Source organism: Hemitrygon akajei, chromosome 32 (assembly GCF_048418815.1).
Source record: "Hemitrygon akajei chromosome 32, sHemAka1.3, whole genome shotgun sequence".
Lineage (NCBI taxonomy): Eukaryota > Metazoa > Chordata > Chondrichthyes > Myliobatiformes > Dasyatidae > Hemitrygon > Hemitrygon akajei.
This window is the reverse complement of record NC_133155.1, coordinates 38,732,812-38,753,212: the sequence shown is the minus strand read 5'-3', so window position 1 is coordinate 38,753,212 and position 20,401 is coordinate 38,732,812. Positions and strand designations below refer to the sequence as shown.

The 20,401-nt window shown below is 43.7% G+C and overlaps 1 protein-coding gene across 5 annotated transcripts in view; it reads right to left on the bottom strand.

Annotated features, from left to right (window-relative positions):
- Nucleotides 1–20,401, bottom strand: part of LOC140719771 (adhesion G protein-coupled receptor B2-like) — a 1,068,758-nt gene that overhangs the window by 372,974 nt on the left and 675,383 nt on the right. The window lies entirely within an intron of this gene.

The following is a 20,401-nucleotide window of genomic DNA, read 5'->3' as shown; positions in this document are numbered from 1 at the left end:
TTGTTCTGGCAGAAAAAGGAGGAACTTGCGCCATTATAGGGAAAGAAAGTTGTACCTACACACCCATTGAATCTAGTAACATGCTGTCCCTTTCTAAGCATATAGCCCAAGAATACAAAAGATTCATAATGTAGGGCGGAGGTTGCATGGGTTAGCAGTGGGACAGGATGCTGGTCGTTTGGGAGCTTCTTCGGGAATATCGGTGGTATGCTATTGGATTATGGGAGTATTGTACAAGTGTCGGTAGTCCACCGTCATGCACCACGACCCATCGTTTTTGTGGATGGGCCAGATGGGACTGTTGAAGTGGGTCTAATGTCGCCCTCCCGTAACAGGGCTTGGATGACCTCAGTAATGTCTTGGTGTCCCCCTGACGGTTACAGATGATCTTGGGGGGGGGACAACGGTAGGTTTCCACTTGGCCGCTGCAACTGCGATACTGGCCCGTGCGACCTGAAGGTGAACCTGCCTCTGTTAGTGACAAGGGACTGTCCCTTTGAGACATTAATGCTGAGGATGCGCTCATGCGAAGCGGCTATAAGGACTTTTACAGGTCGGGGAGGTTGGTTCCCAATGGCTAGGCGGAGTGTAACCTCCCTGGCAGGTAAAAGGGAACCCCCTACGTCCTCTACCTGCATCTCGGTTCCCTTCAATCCGGCGGGATTGCCCGGGATGATGGTGTGTTGGGCACCTGTGTCAACGAGTGCCATCCACCTCTGTGTGTTTCCCTTCCCAATGTACAAAAATGGGTATATGTGGCCTCAGGTCCCCCGGGCGGGAGAGGGCGATGGAGTAAATGTGCTGGGGCCCCTGGCCTTCATCCTATAGGAGGGGGGTGGAGGTCTGCCACCCTGTGGGTGAATTGCCCGGCTGGTGAAGATAGGACATTTCCGGTCTCAGTGCATTCCACTCACTAACCACTCTCTGAGTAAAAAAAAATCCTTCCTCTAATATCCCCCTTGTACTTCCCACCCGTTACCTGAAAGCCATGTCCTCTTGTATTGAGTAGTGGTGCCCTGGGGAAGAGGTGCTGGCTGTCCACTCTATCTATTCCTCTTAATATCTTGTATACCTCTATCATGTCTCCTCTCATCCTCCTTCTCTCCAGAGATTAAAGCCCTAGCTCCCTTAATCTCTGATCATAATGCATACTCTCTAAACTAGGCAGCATCCTGGTAAATCTCCTCTGTACCCTTTCCAATGCTTCCACATCCTTCCTATAGTGAGGTGACCAGAACTGGACACAGTACTCCAAGTGTGGCCTAACCAGAGTTTTATAGAGCTGCACCATTACCTCACAACTCTTAAACTCTATCCCTCGACTTATGAGAGCTAACACCCCATAAGCTTTCTGAACTACCCTTTCTACCTGTAAGGCAACTTTCAGGGATCTGTGGACATATACCCCCAGATCCCAATGCTCCTCCACACTACCAAGTATCCTGCCATTTACTTGGTACTCTGCCTTGGAATTTGTCCTTCCAAAGTGTACCACCTCATACTTCTCTAGGTTGAACTCCATCTGCCACTTCTCAGCCCACTCCTGCATCCTATCAATGTCTCTCTGCAATCTTCAACAATCCTCTACACTATCCACAACACCACCAACCTTTGTGTTGTCTGCCAACACACCCTCCTACCCCCACATCCAGGTCGTTAATAAAAATCACGAAAATTAGGGGTCCCAGAACAGATCCTTGTGGGACACCACTAGTCACAACCCTCCAATCTGAATGTACTCTCTCCACCATGACCCTCTGCTTTCTGCAGGCAAGCCAATTCTGAATCCACCTGGCCAAACTTCCCTGGATCCCATGCCTTCTGACTTTCTGAATAAGCCTACCATGTGGAACCTTGTCAAATGCCTTACTAAAATCCATGTAGATCACATCCACTGCACTACCCTCATCTATATGTCTGGTCACCTCCTCAAAGAACTCTAACTGGCTTGTTAGACATGATCTGCCCTTCACAAAGCCATGCTGACTGTCCCTGATTAGACCATGATTCTCCAAATGCCCATAGATCCTATCTCTAAGACCAGCTTTCCCACCACAGACATAAGGCTCACTGGTCTATAATTACCCTGACTATCCCTACTACCTGTTTTGAACAAGGGGACAACATTCACCTCCCTCCAATCCTCTGGTACCGTTCCCATGGACACTGAGGACATAAAGATCCTTGCCAGAGGCTCAGCAATCTCTTCCCTCGCCTTGTGGAGCAGCCTGCGGGAATATTCCGTTAGGGACTTATCCGTTCTAATGTATTTTAACAACTCCAACACCTCAATATCAACATGCTCCAGAATATCAACCTTACTCATATTGTCCTCACTGTCATCAAGTTCCCTCTCATTGGTGAATACCAAAGTATTCATTGAGGACCTTGCTCATTTCCACAGCCTCCAGGCACATCTTCCCACCTTTATCTCTAATCGGTCCTACCTTCACTCCTGTCATCCTTTTGTTCTTCACATAATTGAAGAATACCTTGGGTTTTCCTTTACCCTACTCGCCAAGAGCTTCTCATGCCCTCTTCTTTCTCTCCTCAGCCCCTTCTTAAGCTCCTTTCTTGCTATCCTATTATTCCTCAATAGATCCATCTGATCCTTGCTTCCTAAACCTCATGTATGCTGCCTTCTTCCACCTGACAAGACTTTCCACCTCACTTGTCACCCATGGTTCCTTCACCCTACCATTCTTTATCTTCCTCACTGGGACAAATTTATCCCTAACATCCTGCAAGAGATCCCTAAACATCGACCACATGTCCATAGTACATTTCCCTGCAAAAACATCATCCCAATTCACACCCACAAGTTCTAGCATTATAGCCTCATAATTTGCCCTTCCCCAATTAAACATTTTCCTGTCCTCTCTGATTCTATCCTTTTCCATGATAATGCTAAAGGCCAGGGAGCGGTGATGACTGTCCCCCAGATGCTCACCCACTGACAGATCTGTGACTGACCCGGTTCATTACCTAATACTAGATCCAGTATGGCATTCCCCCTAGTTGGCCTGTCTATATACTGTGACAGGAACCCGTCCTGGACACACTTAACAAACTCTGCCCCATCTAAACCATTGGAACTAATCAGGTGCCAATCAATATTAGGGAAGTTAAAGTCACACATGATAACAACCGTTATTTTTACACCTTTCCAAAAGCTGCCTCCCAATCTGCTCCTTGGTATCTCTGCTGATACCAGGGGGCCTATAGAATACTCCCAATAGAGTAACTGCTCCCTTTCTGTTCCTGACTTCCACCCATGCTGGCTCAACAAAGGATCCTGCTACATTACCCACCCTTTCTGTAGCTGTAATAGTATCCCTGACCAGTAATGCCACCCCTTCTCCCCTTCCCCCCCTCTATCCCTTTTAAAACACTGCAATCCAGGAATATTGAAAATCCATTCCTGCCCTGGTGCCAGCCAAGTCTCTGTAATGGCCACTACATCATAATTTCAAGTGTATCTGAGCTCTCAGTTCATCACCTTTGTTCCTGATGCTTCTTGCTTTGAAGTACATACACTTTAGCCCTTCTACCTTACTACCTTTACACCCTTTATTCTGTTTCTCTTTCTCAAAGCCTCTTTATATGCTAGATCTGGTTTTACTCCATGCACTATACTTGAAGTTATCACATGATCTTTATCCTCCTCCACCTCACTATCTGCTTTAACACTTTGGTTCCCCTCCCCCTGCAAATCTAGTTTAACCCCCCCCCCCCCCCCACCAGAACAGCACTAGCAAACCTTCCCACAAGGATATTAGTCCCCCTCCAGTTCAGGTGCAACCTGTCCCGTCGGAACAGGTTCCACCTTCCCTGGAACAAGGCCCAATTGTCCACTGACTTTAAATCTGGGCGCGTGGTGGTGACCAGGTATCCTGCTAGGGCACCGGTCACCCGGGTATTTTCTAAACAATTACGGTCGCACTCCAAGAGGGTGGGGTATCAGACCTTCACAGCGGTCACCACCTGATCCCACAGGGTAGTGTCTTCCCGGATCTCTGGCTGCGGTGCCCGTAGGGCATTGTTGATCAGAGAGGCTCCCCAGGGCGCTTGCCTCTTGACGAGTTGGGGGCCCATCAACCCTCAGCTGGAGCAGCCACACGGCTAGGTGCTCGCTCGGCCGCTCGTGGTACCGATCCGCCAGCTGGGTCAGCTCCTTTGGGAGAAATCCCGGGTCTCGGTGGTCTCGGAGGGACCTCCGACATGCATCTCTGCGGATTGGCTATCCTCATCCCCCTCCTCTTTGTGGTGGATATGGGACCGCGAGGTGACGGGTCGAGCATGCAAGGGTTCGGGTGCATAGGGGGGAGCAATTGTGGAACCCAGGCTCCTTGGGCACCCCCTCCTCGTCACTGTTTATCCCTATCCCCCAGCCACACATCCAGCTTGTCACATCGCTGGGCCAGGGCTTGAATTTTTAGTGGGTCTGGCTGCCAGCCAGCCCGGCGGGCTGCCCACGCCTGCTGCAGCTGTATTAGCCTGTAGGCGATTTCAGTTCCCCTGACCTCGAGATCGCTGGCTCGAGTCTGGGCAGCTTGTACTGTCTCTTGCAGTGTGAAGCAGTGCTGCTGGAGCTCTTCTAACTCCCTGTCCTTCTGGTGGCATAACTGCAGGGTCTGGCCAGAAACCCTAGCCTGGCGTCTCAGGAGGGATGCGAACAGCCAAAAGGCACCCCTTTGACTCCCTTTGGCTTTGGGGAACTCAACATCTTCAGGAGGGAGACCACGTGGGTCCATCTGCTCGGACCAGTCCACTGGTTTACTGTGGTCTGCCAGCAGGCTGGCCAAGCGCACAAATCCCCCTCTCTCATTGGTCCACCTGGGAATCCTATCCTCAGTGCCTGCACTGGCTTTTTTGCCCCTGTTCTAGAACGTTTTCCTATGCCTGTGTCCAGCCAGGAGGCCTGAAACTCTGCTCACAGTGCCAATTGTTGTAAGTGAGGAAACAGATTTGGTAGGTCTCAAAGGCAAGGATTCTGGACACACAGTCATGGTAGTAAAGGATTTTACTTACAGAAGGGAAACCTGGGAAAATGGCATCAGAAGCAACAAGCACATGCACACAATTTACAGCAGTCACGGGAAAAGTCACATCGGCAATAAAACACACACAGACAATTAATAATGAACACGGGAAAATTGCATGGGAACAAAGTACACACACACACATACAACCAACGGAAAAGTCATTACGATACCGATCCCCCCCGACTCTGTGCAGGCATGGCTCTGTGCTATTAGGGGTAATAATCAATGCTCCCAACCGTATTCAATGCACAGCTCATCAACAATTTCTCCAGCGCCGTCCAACGGTTTTCAGCCTGGAGTGAAGCAAAGTGGTCCCTCGGAGATGGCAAAGAGAGCGCCCAGTACCTGTGGCACCCTTTTAGTGCAGCAGGGCTGGAAGGTCCAGCCCAGGTAATTCCCAGGGAAGCCAATGGCTTGGTGCCGGCAGAGTTAAGCTGATTACCAAGACCAATTGCCCAAGGCCAAGTACAAGGCTAATTAAAGGGGCCAATGGTTAGGTGTGCATTGATGGGTGAGGAGGGTTCAAACCTTGATTGGCAGGTGGCATGCCTTCCGACCAGGTAATGGGCAGTGCTGTCACGTGACAGTCACGACCCCTCCAATACAAGTACTCACATGCTGATAGTTTATTTTTGGATATTGTTAGAATTACACAGGTGTTACGTGTGCTGGCAGAATGAATACAAGGCATGTCGAGCAAGGCGTATGCTGGAAGATGGCGGAAGGTTATGGATCAACAGGAAAGTACGTTGCTTAAGAAACATTCATTAATGATGAACTCATTGAAATATGCCAGCTATTTGAAATTGGCAAGCCTGCAAAATCAGATAGATTAAAAATTCCATTGACAGTTTTGGCAGCCACAGTAGCATAATGGTCAGTAATGTTATTACAGCATCAGGGGTCAATTCCCATGTTTGTACATTCTCTCTCTGACGACATGGGTTTCCTTCGACATTCCAAAGACATATGGTTTGGTGCATACTCTGGAAGTGTTTCAATACTTGCAGGCTGGATGCTCAGCGCAATGCTCACTGATTTGATTTGATGCAAATAATGCATTTTGCTGTATGTTTCGATGTAAGTGTCACAAATAAAGCTATCTTCCCTCCCTCTGTCCTTCTCTCTTTCTTTCATTCAGTCTCCTTCCACTTACGTTAGTCAGGAGTGTATGGGGTACTAGATAATGATCTTTCAAGAATGGTTCTGGAATGGTTCTGGAAGACTGGAAAATTGCAAATGTTACTCCAAGAAGAGAGAGAGAGACAGAAGAAAGGAAACTATAGGCTAGTTAGTCTGACCTCACTGGTTGGGAAGATGTTGGAGTCGATTAATAAGGATGAGCTCTCAGGGTTCTTAGAGGCACAATAAAATAGGTCACAGTCAGTATAGCTTCCGCAAGGGAAAATCTTGCCTGACAAATCTGTTGGAATTATTTTAAGAAGTAACAAGCAGGACAGACAAAGGAGAATTGGTTGATATTGTGTACTTAGATTTTAAGTAGATCTTTGACAAGTTGCCACACATGAGACTGCTTAACAAGCTACAAGCCCACAGTATTACAGGGAAGATTCTAGAATGGATAAAGCAGTGGTTGATTGTCAGGAAGCAAAGAGTGGGAATAAAGAGAGCATTTTCTGACTGGCTACTGGTGACTAGTAGTCTTGCACAGAAGTCTGCGTTCTTTTTATGTTATATCTGAATGATTTAAATGATGTAAGTGATGGCTTTGTTGCAGAGTTTGCAGACGTTATGAAGATAGGTGGAGGGACAGGTAGTCTTGAGAGGCTAAAAAAGGACAGACAGATTAGGAGAATGAGATGTCTTGCATCGCGTCCACAACAGGAGGGTGAAGGAGAACAGCCAGATGTCTTGGAGCCAATGACAAAGGAAGGGAAAGCAAGGAGGTCCTGAAGAGAGAATTTACAAAGCCAGGCAGAAAGCTAAGAAACAGGACCTCCAGGGTAGTAATTTCTGGAGTGCCACCTGTACTATGCGCCAGTGAGGATGATTTGGCAGATAAATACGTGGCTGAGAAGCTGGTATAGGGAACAGGGCTTCAGGTTCTTGGATCATTGGGATCTCCTCTGGGTGAGGTACGACCTGTACAAAAGTGATGGGTTGCACCTGAACCTGAGGGGACCAATATTCTCACAGGCAGGTTTGTCCAGTTTGGCAGGAGGGTGGGAACTGGAGTGAAGGGACTCAGGATAGGACGGATGGAAAAAAAGCAACAAAGAGAAGGCAGATGATAGGACAAAATTGCAACCAGCGGGGTGAGTATCAGTGCACTGGGGATGCAGAATCAAAAAGGATAGCAAATGCAGCACTCTAAGTATTATATCTCAACACCTATCACAAGAAAGGTGGATGATCTTGTTGCACTATTACAGATTCCCAGGTATGATGTTGTGGCCATCACTGAATCATGGCTGAAGGGTGGTTGTAGTTGGGAGCTGAATGTCCAAGGTTATACATTGTATCAGAGGGGTAGAAAGTAGGCAGAGGGGGTGGCATGGCTCTACTGATAAAGAATGGCATCAAATTAATAGAAGTATGTGACATAGGGTTGTAAGATGCTGAATCCTTGTGGGTTGAGTTAAGAATCTGTAAGGTAAAAGGACCTTGATAGAGTTATATACAGGCCTCCAAACAATAGCTGAGATGTGGACCACAGATTACAATGGGAAATAGAGAAGGTGTGTCAAAAGGACAATGTTATGACAGTCATGGCCTAATTCTGCTCCTATGTCTATGGTCTTATGGCAAATAAATGGCAGGTGGAATACAGGAAGTGTATGGCAGTGTACGGAAATGAAAGGGTTAACTATTTCCTAAATGGAGAGAAAATACGAAAAAACTGAGGCGCAAAGTGACTTAGGAGTCATTGTGCAGGATTCCCTAAAGGTTAATTTGCAGGTTGAGTCTGTGATGAGGAAGCCAAATGCAATGTTAGCATTCATTTCCAGAAGACTAGAATGTAAAAGCAAGGATGTAACATTGAAACTTTATAAAGCACTGGTGAGGCCTCACTTGGAGTATTGTGCGGAGTCTTGGGCCCCATCTTAGAAAGATTCTGCTGAACTGGTGAGGCCTCACTTGGAGTATTGTGCGGTGTCTTGGGCCCCATCTTAGAAAGATTCTGCTGAACTGGAGAGGGCTCACAGGAAGTTCACAGAAATGATTCCATAATTGAATGGTTTGTCATATGATGGCTCTGGGCATGTATTCATTAGAATTCAGAAGAATGAAGCGTGACTTCATTGAAATCTATCGAATGGTAAAAGGCTTTGATAGAGTGGATGTGGAGAGCATGTTACCTAAGGTGCGATAGTCTAAGACCACAGGACACAGCCTCAGAATAGAGGAGTGTTCTTTTAGACCGGAGATGAAGAAGAACTTCTTTATCCGGAGAGTGATGAATCTGTGAAATTCTTTGCCACAGGCAGCTGTGGAGGTCAAGTCTTCATCTATATTTAAGGCAGAGGTTGATAGCTTCTTGATTGGTCAGGGATAAAAAGGTACGGGGAGAAGGCAGGAGATTGGGTCTGAGAGGAAAATAGGAATTGCCATGATGAAATGGTGGAGCAGACTCAATGGGCCAAATGGCCTAATTCTGTTCCTAGCTTATGGTCTTATGGCCTTCTGGATACTACTTACTTGGATGGATACTGCACTAACTTTCTCTTAGAATTTAAGCCATCCAGACAAAGCAGATTATTTGTCTTGTAGTTATGTGATATAGCTGATCCACCTCCAAAATGCACAAGGGTTATTCAGTTATTCAGTTAGACTATTTCAATAACATTACTAGGAAGGAAATGGACAGCAGGTACATAGGGGAATTCCTCACATGTTTTAAGGATACCATACCTGCACCAACCAATAACTCCTTCACCAGAGGTGAAACAATTGCAGCTTCACCGCTCCAGCATTTTGGGTTTAATCCTCTGGTGCTATCTACATGGATTTTTCCTGCGATCACTTAAGTTTATATGTGTGCTCCAGGTTCCTCCATATTCCAAAGTCAAGTTGGATGGTAAGTTAACTGGTAGCATCCGGGGATATCAGGGCTGAGTTAATGGACATGGAGAGAGTGCTAGGAAGGAATGAAATTGATTGAATTATTATTGGGGAAGGTATAAATTCAATGAGCCAAAAACCCACCAAAAGCTTATCCTGGGTCACTTTGGACTTGCCAGCAAATGCCTTCATTGTGTATGTTGACAAAAATAACCCTTTTAGTAGCTCCAATGTGGTTCTTTCCTGGTGATGAGTGTGTAATCAGCCAAGTGAAGAGGCTGATTGTTTGATCCAGCCACAACAAAGCATCCTGGAATCACACCACAGACATTTTGGGACTCTCTACCTAATAACGCTGTGAGAGTACCCTCACCTTGCAGAATTATCACTTCTTTAAGTACAATAAATGTTGATCTCAAAAGTGACACTCATATCCTGAAAAATGAATTTTCAAAAATCAGCCTCCATGCTGATGGCTGTCACAGTCTCTTTGCTCTGCTTGTTTCCAGTCATGGACTGTTTAATTCACCACAAGTGCATCTGGGTACTATTGAAGCCCTTTTGGAGTTCTAAGGTCAAATCTATTATCCTCTGCTTGCTTTTGCTTTCTAAACAATCTGCGAGCTGAAACAAAGCAGGCAGCTATTAATCTATGGATTTAACTACTCATCTGTGGAAAGATTTTCTTGCTTGGCAGCATGATCATTAATGATAACACTGCAAAAGGTTCAGAAATCTTTCTTACCAATATCGGAATCGCTCTGCATGCCTGCTATGCTCACAGCTGAATAATCAGCATCCACAATCTAATAAATCACAGCATGGTACCGTGTGGAGTCAGAGTTCCTATTGATTCTAGCCCATCTTCATTATTGTTATTTGGTGCCAGTGGATTCATAACATATTACACCTCACAAGGTTATGAACATGTTGACAGAGAATGTGGCATTTAATCAATTCATTTAGTATTCAGAAAACATATAGTATTTATTTAGTTTAGCAACCAATGCATGGAATACAGTGTAGAATGATTTACTATGGATTTCCTTTCAAGGGACTGCAGAAATAATGTAAAATTTCAGAAGAATTATTATCACCTTAGGGACTAGCGCAATTCAAATAATTTATCCAACTACTTTAAAATGAAGAAAAACCTACATTACATTAAAACATCGAATGCTTTACAGCACTGCATAGTTTTATCTACAGCCTACGGTTTTTGGCTGAGGTGGGATATTGTTGCAACCGCTTAGAGTACTGATTGAAGAATGGTGTACTTATTGAAGAACAACAACTGAACGCCAGTGAAACATGATGACTTACAGATCTTGAAAAGGTCCATTCATTTGCATTCTCTTCTGTGTATAACAAGTACCAATGCATCAGGTAGTTGAGTAATGCCTTTGTTAGTTGCAGAATAACACTTTATTGGATTTGACGTGAGGATGAATAACAATCTTAAGTTCAAAAGGGCACCTTCTGTGTATCCCTGTAGTATTTCCACTTACCATATTAGACATTTATCATACTGAATAAGATTTCCAAAACATCAACATTTGTGCTCAGTTTGTGTTGTGTTTTAAAATAGTGTGTAAAATGGAATTTGCTAACAATGAGTGTAAAGCTCCTTAATCGTGGACTTATTCCTTGTAATCTTCAGTGACAAGCTGCATGAAGTAAACCATAATTCTAGAAGCAGGAATATATAAATCTCTATTGTGGATGTCAGCAGCATCCTAAGTACAAAGTATCACTGACCATGAGTGGCAATAACAACACATAGATCGAATTGATTGTAAATATTATTAATTCTTCACTCTCTGAATGGGCATGTCTGCTGAAGCAGACTTTTAACTTCGTCTGATACAACAGCTGATTTCATCGCATGAGGAAGGTTTATGGTAGAATCATACATTTGCCAGTGTGGCTACAGAAGAATAATGCCAGAAAAGATGTGGTTAGGGAGGAGTGACCTTGAGTGATTTTATGATGCTAACACCTAGAGCGCATTTTGATACTTCATTTTTTTCACTTCATTAAGCAGTAGTTCATGAAAATGAAGCATCTTATAGAGCCAGTCTGGGTCAGTACTAGGTGTCCCACAAATGAAACATTAACTAGGTGGAACTGCAGCACAGAGCTACATAGAAACAACAATGAGAGTAAAGTGTGGAAGACAGACCCCATTGATCCATGTTAATCAGATCAGAGCTAGATAATCCTGTCACATTAAATCATGGATGCTGGTGGACAATGAAGACCATAAGACATAGGAGCAGAATTAGGCCATTTGGCTCATTGAGTCTGCTCCACCAGTCAATTATGGCTGATCCTTTTTTTTTCCTCCTCCTCAACCCCATTTCCTGGCTTTCTCCTGTAACCTTTAGTGCCATGTCCAATCAAGAACCTATCAATCTCTGCTTTAAGTACATCCAATGACCTGGCCTCCAAGCTGCATGAGGCACAAATTCCACAAATTCACCACCCTCTGGCTAAAGAGATTTCTCCGCATCTCAGTTTTGAAAGGACGCCCCTCTATCCTGAGTCTGTGCCCTCTTGTCTAAGAATCTCCTACCATGGGAAACATCCTTTCCCCATCTACTCTGTCTGGCATTTGCCTTCATCACCACTGACTCAATCTGCAAGTTAACCTTTAGAATGTTCCACACAAGGACACCTAAGTCCCTTTGCATCTCAGATTTTTGGATTTTCTCCACATTTAGAAAGTAGGGTGTACATTCATTTCTACTACCAATGTGCATGACCACACATTTTCCACCATTGTATTTAATTTGCCATTTTCTTGCCCATTTTCCTTCTGTCTAAGTCCATGTCAAGTCTTCTGCCCAGTCTAAGACATACTTCTGCATCCTACCTGTTTCCTTAACACTACCTGCTCCTACACCAATCTTTGTATCATCTACAAACTTGGCATCAAAGCCATCTATTCCATCATCTATATCAATGATATACAGAATAAAAATAGGTGGTCCTAACACCAACCCCTGCGGAACACCACTTGTCACTGGCAGCCAACCAGCAAAGGATCCTTTTATTCCCATTCACTGCCTCCTACCAATCAGCCAATGCACTAACCATGTTAGTAACTTTCCTGTAGTATCATAGCCTCTTAACTTGGTAAGCAGCCTCAGGTGTGGCATCTTGTCAAAGGCCTTCTAGAAGTCCAAACATACAACATTCTCTGCATCCCCTTTATCTATCCTACTTGCAATCTCCTCAAAGAATTCCAACAGATTCATCAGGCAGGACTTTCCCTGAAGGAAAACATGCTGACTTTGTCCTATCTTGTCCTGTGTCACCAAGTACTCCATCACCTCATTCTTAACAATTGACACTAACATCTTCCCAACCACTGAGGTCAGGCTAACTTAATTTCCTTTCTGCTGCCTTCTTCCTTTCTTATAAAGTGGAATGACATTTGCAATTTTCCAGTCTTCTGTCAGCTTACAGAGAGGAGGTGCAGTGGCTAACGGACTGGTGCAGAGCCAACAACCTGTCTCTGAATGTGAACAAAACAAAAGAGATGGTTATTGACTTCAGGAAGGCATGGAGTGACCACTCCCCGCTGAACATCAACGGCTCCTTGGTAGAGATAATTAAGAGCACCAAATTTCTTGGTGTTCACCTGGTGGAGAATCTCACCTGGTCCCTCAACACCAGCTCCATAGCAAAGAAAGCCCAGCAGCGTCTCTACTTGCTGCAAAGGCTGAGGAAAGTCCATCTCCCACCCCCATCCTCATCACATTCTACAGGGGTTGTATTGAGAGCATCCTGAGCAGCCGCATCACTGCTTGGTTCAGAAATTGCACCATCTCGGATCACAAGACTATGCAGCGGATAGTGAGGTCAGCTGAGAAGATCATCGGGGTCTCTCTTGTCCCCTGTTATTATTTCTCCTGCCTCATTTTCTAATGGTCCAATATCCACTTTCATCTCTCTTTTAATTTTTTAAATACTTGAAAAAGCTTTTACTATCCATTTTGATATTATTTGCCAACTTACTTTCATATTTCATCTTTCCTTTCGAATGATTCTTTTAGTTGCTCTCTGTAGGTTTTTAAAAACTTCCCAATCTTCTATCTTCCCACTAATTTGTGCTTTGTTGTATGCCTTTATTTTGCTTTTACAACAGTTTTGATTTCCTTTGTCAGCCATGGTAGTACTATTTTAAAATTTGAGTATTTCTTCATTTTTGTAATACACATGTCCTGCAGCCACCTTCCTCATTTTCCCCAGAAAAGCACGTCGTTGCTGCTCTGCTGACATCCCTGCAAGCAGCTCCTTCCAATTTACTTTGGCCAAATCCTCTCTCATACCACTGTAATTTCCCTTACTCCACTGAAATACTGCTACATCAGACTTTACTTTCTCCCTATCAAATTTCAAGTTGAACTCAATCATATTGTGATCACTGGTTCCTAAGGGTTCTTTCACCTTAAGCTCCCTAATTACCTCCAGTTCAATACATAACACCCAATCCAGTATAGCTGAACCCCAAGTAGGCTCAATGACAAACTGCTCTAAAAAGCCATCTCTTAGGCTTTCAACAAACTCACTCTCCTGAGATCCATTACCAACCTGATTTTCCCAATCGACCTGCATGTTAAAATTTCTCATGACAGCATTAATATTCCCCTTTTGACTCACCTTTTCTATTTCCTGTTGTAACCTGTAGTTCACCTCCAAGGAACTGTTGGGAGGCTTGTATGTAACTGCCATCAGGGTCCTCTTACATTTGCTGTTTCTCAACTCAACCAACGACGATTCAATATCTTCCAATCCTATGTCATGTCTTTCTACTGATTTGATGTCATTCTTTAGAGACAAACCACCACCTCTGCCTACATTCCTATCCCACTGAAACAAAGTGTAACATTGGACATTTAGCTCAAACTACAACAAACAATCAGCAAAGATTCAGATTCAAGATAGCCACAACATCATAACTGGCAATCTGTAATATTGCAACAAGATCAACTACCTTATTTCTTAACCTACGCACATGAAAAACAACACATTGAGTATCGTACTACTGCTTTAGATTCTGCATCCCTAATGCACTGATACTCACCCTGTTGGCTGCAGATATGTTCCATCACTTAGTTCACCACCCTGACGGTCCGACTGCACACTACCTTTACTTTTTTACCATCTGTCCTATCCTGAGACCCATTAGTACAGTTCCCAACCCCCTGCCAAATTAGTTTAAACACTCACCAACAGCTCTAACTGCTGTAGGATTCTGTGGTTCTGAATGATGTTGCCTTCTGTAGGGCTCTCTGCTTCTATGTGATGGTACCTGCTGTAGGACTCTATAGGTCTGTATGATTCTACCTGCTGTAGAACTCCATGGTTCTCTACGTCTCTACCTGCTGTGGGACTCGAAGGTTCTGTATTCATGTTGTGCTGTTGTTTAAAAAAGGCTCTAAAAGTAATCCGGGAAATTACTGGCCAGTAAGTTTGACGTTGGTAGTAGGTAAATTATTGGAAGGAGTACTAAGAGATAGGATCTACAAATATTTAGATAGACAAGGACTTATTAGGGAGAGTCAACATGGCTTTGTGTGTGGTAGGTCATGTTCAACAAATCTATTAGAGTTTTTTGAGGAGATTACAAGGAAATTAGATTAAGGGAAGGCAGTGGATATTGTCCACATGGATTTCAGTAAGGCCTTTGACAAGGTCCCACATGGGAGGTTAGTTAGGAAGATTCAGTCACTAGATATACATGGTGTGGTAGTAAATTGGATTAGACATTGGCTCAATGGGAGAAGTCAGAGAGTGGTAGTGGAGGATTGCTTCTCTGAGTGGAGGCCTGTGACTAGTGGTGTGCCACAGGGATCTGTGCTGGGTCCATTGTTATTTGTCATCTATATCAATGATCTGGACGATAATGTGGTAAATTGGATCAGCAAATTTGCTGATGATACAAAGATTGGAGGTGTAGTGGACAGTGAGGAAAGTTTTTGGAGTTTGCAGAGGGATCTGGACCAGCTGGAAAAATGGGCTGAAAAATGGCAGATGGAGTTTAATACAGACAAGTGTGAGGTATTGCATTTTGTGAGGAAAAAACAAGGTAGAACATACAAGGTAGGACACTGAGGAGTGCAGTAGAACAGAGGGATCTAGGAATACAGATATAAAATTCTGTAAAAGTGGCGTCACAGGTAGATGGGGTAGTAAAGAGAGCTTTTGGTACATTGGCCTTCATAAATCAAAGTATTGAGTGTAAGAGTTGGAATGTTACAGTGAGGTTCTATAAGGCATTGGTGAGGCTGAATTTGGAGTATTGTGTGCAGTTTTGGTCACCAAATTACGGGAAAGATATTAATAAGGTTGAAAGAGTGCAGAGAAAGTTTACAAGGAGGTTGCTGTGACTTGAGAAACTGAGTTGCAGAGAAAGGTTGAATAGGTTACGAGTTTATTCCCTGGAGTGTAGAAGAATGAGGGGAGACTTGATAGAGGTATATAAAATTATAATGGGTATAGATAGAGTGAATAAAAGCAGGCTTTTTCCACAGAGGCTAGGGGAGAAAAAAAAACAAAGGACATGGGTTAGGGTGAAGGGGGAAAAGTTTAAAGGAAACATTGGGGGGGAGAATTTCTTCACACAGAGAATGGTGGGTGTGTGGAATGAGCTGCCAGATGAAGTGGTAAATGTGGGCTCACTTTTAACATTTAAGAAACACTTGGACAGGTGGATGAATGACAGGTGTATGGAGGGATATGGGCCAGGTGCAGGTCAGTGGGACTAGGCAGAAAAATGTTTCGGCACAGCCAAGAAGGGCCAAAAGGCCTGTTTCTGTGCTGTAATGTTCTATGGTTCTATGGTGCTAATGAAGGTACCTGCTGTAGGACTGTATGATTCTATATTATGCTGCCTGCTGTAGGTCTCTATGGTTCTGTATGATGGTACCTTCTGTGTGGCTCTGTGATTCTCTACAATGGTCCCTGCTGTAGGAATCTATGGTATTGTATGATGTTGCCTACTGTAGAACTCTGTGATACTGTATGATGGTACCTGCCGTAGGACTCTATGATTCTTTACGATGGTGGCTGCTGTAGGTATCGATGGTTTTGTATGACGTTGCTTGCTGTAGGTCTCCATGGTTTCTGTATTATGGTGCCTGCTGTGTGGCTCTGTGATTCTCTACGATAGTGCCTGCTCTAGGAATCAATGGTTCTGTATTATGGTGCCTGCTGTAAGACTCTATGGTTCCGCATGATGGTGCCTGCTGTAGAACTCTATGGTTCTGTATGTGACGGTGCTTGCTGTAGGACACTATGGTTCTGTATGAGTGTATCTGCTGTACGTTTCTATGGTTCCGTACATCTGTATGACTCTAAAGGTTCTGTTTGACTGTATCTGCTGTATGAATCTTTGATTCTGTATGACTGTTTCTGCTTTAAGACTCTATGGTATGTATCGGCTGTACAAGTTCGTGACACTTCTCGCGCTTTGAATTTTTTCAATGATTTTAAGTTCTCTGGCCCCCACTGCCTTATTTTCACCATGGACGTCAAGTCCCTATATACCTCCATCCCCCATCAGGAAGGTCTCAAAGCTCTCCGCTTCTTTTTGGATTCCAGACCTAACCAATTCCCCTCTACCACCACTCTCCTCCGTCTAGCGAAATTATTAGCAGAATAATTTCTCCTTTGGCTCCTCCCACTTCCTCCAGACCAAAGGTGTAGCCATGGGCACCCGCATGGGTCCCAGTTATGCCTGCCTTTTTTTTGGCTTTGTTGAACAGTCCATGTTCCAAGCCTATATGGGTATCTGTCCCCCTCTTTTTCTTCGCTACATCAACGACTGCATTGGCGCTGCCTCCTGCACGCATGCTGAGCTCGTTGACTTCATAACTTTTTATGATCACAGACTTTAAAGCGAACAGTGTTAAAGGGAAAAGAAAACAATAAATGCTAGGCCAATCAGGGCCGTTAACTAAAACTCTCAAATGGAAAACAAAGCCTACACTATGGCTGAAAAGAACAACTAAGAATGAAACAAATACTTCAGAGTCAGTTGACTCGACAGTCCAATTTACCAGGCAAAGCAGAGTTCAAGCAGGCAGCAAAGCGTTGCTGTCTCCAAGTCTTGACAAATACTATGATGGAATGAATGGAGTTAAATACTATCAACATGAAATAATAATTTGCTGACACATGCATATTCACGAGCACAATTGCTGTATCCTCTGCTCTGCCAAATCCATGGTTGTGACAGCTGTAAGTCATCCCTACAATCGCTAATGTCCTTTTCTGTAGTGAATACTGAAGTGTATTCTTCTCATGGCCCCTTCTGGCTCTCCTAATTTCATTCTTAAGCTCCTTCCTGCTAGCCTTATATTTTCCTTGATCTCTATCATTACCTAGCTTTTTGAAACTTTCATAAGCTTTTCTTTTCTTCTTGACTAGGTTTTCAACTGCCTTTGTACTCCACGGTTCCAGTACCCTACCATCCTTTCCCTGTCTCATTGGAACGTACCTATGCAGAACACCACACAAATATCCCCTGAACAGTTGCCACATCTCTGCTGTACATTTCCCTGAGACATCAGCTCCCAATTTATACTTCCAAGTTCCTGCCTGATAACTTCATATTTCCCCTTACTCCAATTAAACACTTTCCTAACTTGTCTGTTCCTATCCCTCTCCAGTACTATGGTAAAGGAGATGGAATTGTGATCACTATCTCCAAAATGCTCTCCCACTGAGAGACCTGACACCAGACCAGGTTCATTTCCCAATACCAGATCAAGTACAGCCTCTCCTCTTGTAGGCTTATCAGCATATTGTGTCAGGAAACTTTCTTGAACACACTTAACAATCTCCACCCTATCTGAACCCCTTGCTCTAGGGAGATGCCAATCAATATCGGGGAAATTAAAATCCTCCAGCACGACAACCCTGTTATTACTGCACCGTTCCAGAATCTGTCTCCCTATCTGCTCCTCAGTGTGCCTGTTACTATTGGGTGGTCAATGAAAAACACCCAGAAGAGTTATTGACCCCTTCCTGTTTCTAACTTCCACCCACAGAGACTCCATAGACAGTCCTTCCATGACTTCCTCCTTTTCTGCATCCGTGACACTATCTCTGATCAACAGTACCATGCCCCACCTCTTTTGCCTCCCTCCCTGTCCTTTCTGAAACATCTAAAGCCAGGCACTCTAAATAACCATTCCTGCCCCTGAGCCATCCAAGTCTCTGTAATGGCCACAACATCATAGTTCCAAGTACTGATCCAAGCTCTAAGCTCATACGCTTTGTTCATGATACTCCTTGCATTAAAATAGACACATTTGAAACCTTCGGTCTGAGCATATCCCTTCTCTATCACCTGCCTATCCTCCCTCTCACACTACCTACAAGCTTTCTCTATTTGTGAGTCAACCGCCCCTTCCACTGTCTCTTCAGTTCAGTTCCCACCCTCCAGCAATTCTAGCTTAAACTCTCCCCAGTAGCCTTAGCAAACCTCCCCGCCAGGATATTGGTCCCCCTCAGATTCACGTGCAACCTGCCCTTTTTGTACAGGTCACACCTGCCGGAAAAGAGGTCCCAATGATCCAGAACTCTGAATCCCTGCCCCCTGCTCCAATCCCTCAGCCACGCATTTATCCTCCTCCTCACTCTATTCCTATACACACTGTCATGTGGCACAGACAGCAATCCCGAGATTACTACCTCTGAGGTCCTGTTTCTCAGTTTCTTTCCTAACTCCTTGTAGTCTGATTTCAGGACATCCCTCCTTTTCCTACCTATGGCATTGGTACCAATATGTACCATAACCTCTGGCTGTTCACCTTCCCACTTCAGGATATCATGGATGCAATCAGAAACATTCTGGAATGTGAGGGATCCAGGACCTTACACACCATCTGTTTCTCTTTTCATGGATGCTCCCTGGCCTCCTGACTGTTACCAGCGTTAACTGTTTTTATTTCAGGTTTCGAGTATCTGAATTCTTCTGATTTCCAAACTGTGAACAATTACTTTAATTTTCCAGTGTTAATAGGATAAGTTCACTCTTCAATAGTTCTTGATTAACTTGATACTGCTCTTATAATTGCTTCAGTCTGACAATCAAATTCTTGGTGTTCCATCTTAATTATTGTAAATGTGGTGTCAGTGATTATAAGTTAGGAATGATACATAAACTATCTGTAAAGGTACATATTACATTGCTGTTTATGTATTTCCCAAGATAAAGTGTGGATCAGGCCTTTCTGGCCCTTCAAGCTGCTTTGCTCAGCAAAGCCCAATCTAACCCTAATCATGAGACGATGACCAACTGTGGGAGGAAGCTGGAGTGCTGGAGCACCGGAAGAACCCATGCAGTTTCAGGGAGAACGTAGAAACTCCTTACAGACAGCGGTAGGATATCCTTCATGAATATTATCTTACAAAGGTAAGACATTGAGCCACTAAAGGAGATATTGCCAACATTTTAAGGAGTAGTTTAAATCAGATGTGAAGATTAAAGAATCACTAGCGGGAAGTCTGGGTTTGAATGTTAATTACTCAAAAACATGACCACTGATAATGATGCTACAATAAGTGGGGTTATGCAAGATTCCAAAGGTAGAGTAACACAGAGTCTGTGGATTGCTGCATCACTGAAGGAGATTACAAAAATAAAGGTTTTGAGGAATGGAATAATTTGTATACAAGCTTAATTTGGTGTCACATACCCTGTCAAGCTTCTGAATAGTCTGGCACAGACTCAAATAAGTGCAAGGGAGGAGTTGAACTTAGCAGCTAGAAGTTATTAACTCCCTAATTCCCAAATAATGAATCAAGAAATAAACCTTATAGCTTCTAATTTCCTAATGAAACAAGTGTTATGTTATTCAGTTTCCCATTGTGATAAATGAAATAATTACCGTATGATTTGAAAAACTGACCTATTGTTGTATGACTTTTGATTAATTGTCACCAAGTGGCATATTAATTGATAATGCAAGACAAATCCTTTGAAATATTCTGTGCTGTTCACTCAAATGCTTTTACTTTCACATTATAATTAATTTGTAATTGAGATATATAGTGCTATGTAATTTTTTCTTCTTCTATAATTCATATGCAGTTTAATATAATAACAATGTTTAAGAATACAGAATTAAAATGATACATAGCCAAGAGGCATAAGGATAATTTCACTTTGATAAAATGTGCCCTAGTGAAAGTGAAATCTTTAGCGTATCTTCACGCAGGTGTCTTAGGTATTGCTGATTATATTATCCAGGTAATTCAAGAGCTGTACAGAACAGGACTTTTCAAGATAAGCTCTACCAGTCATATTATCAGCC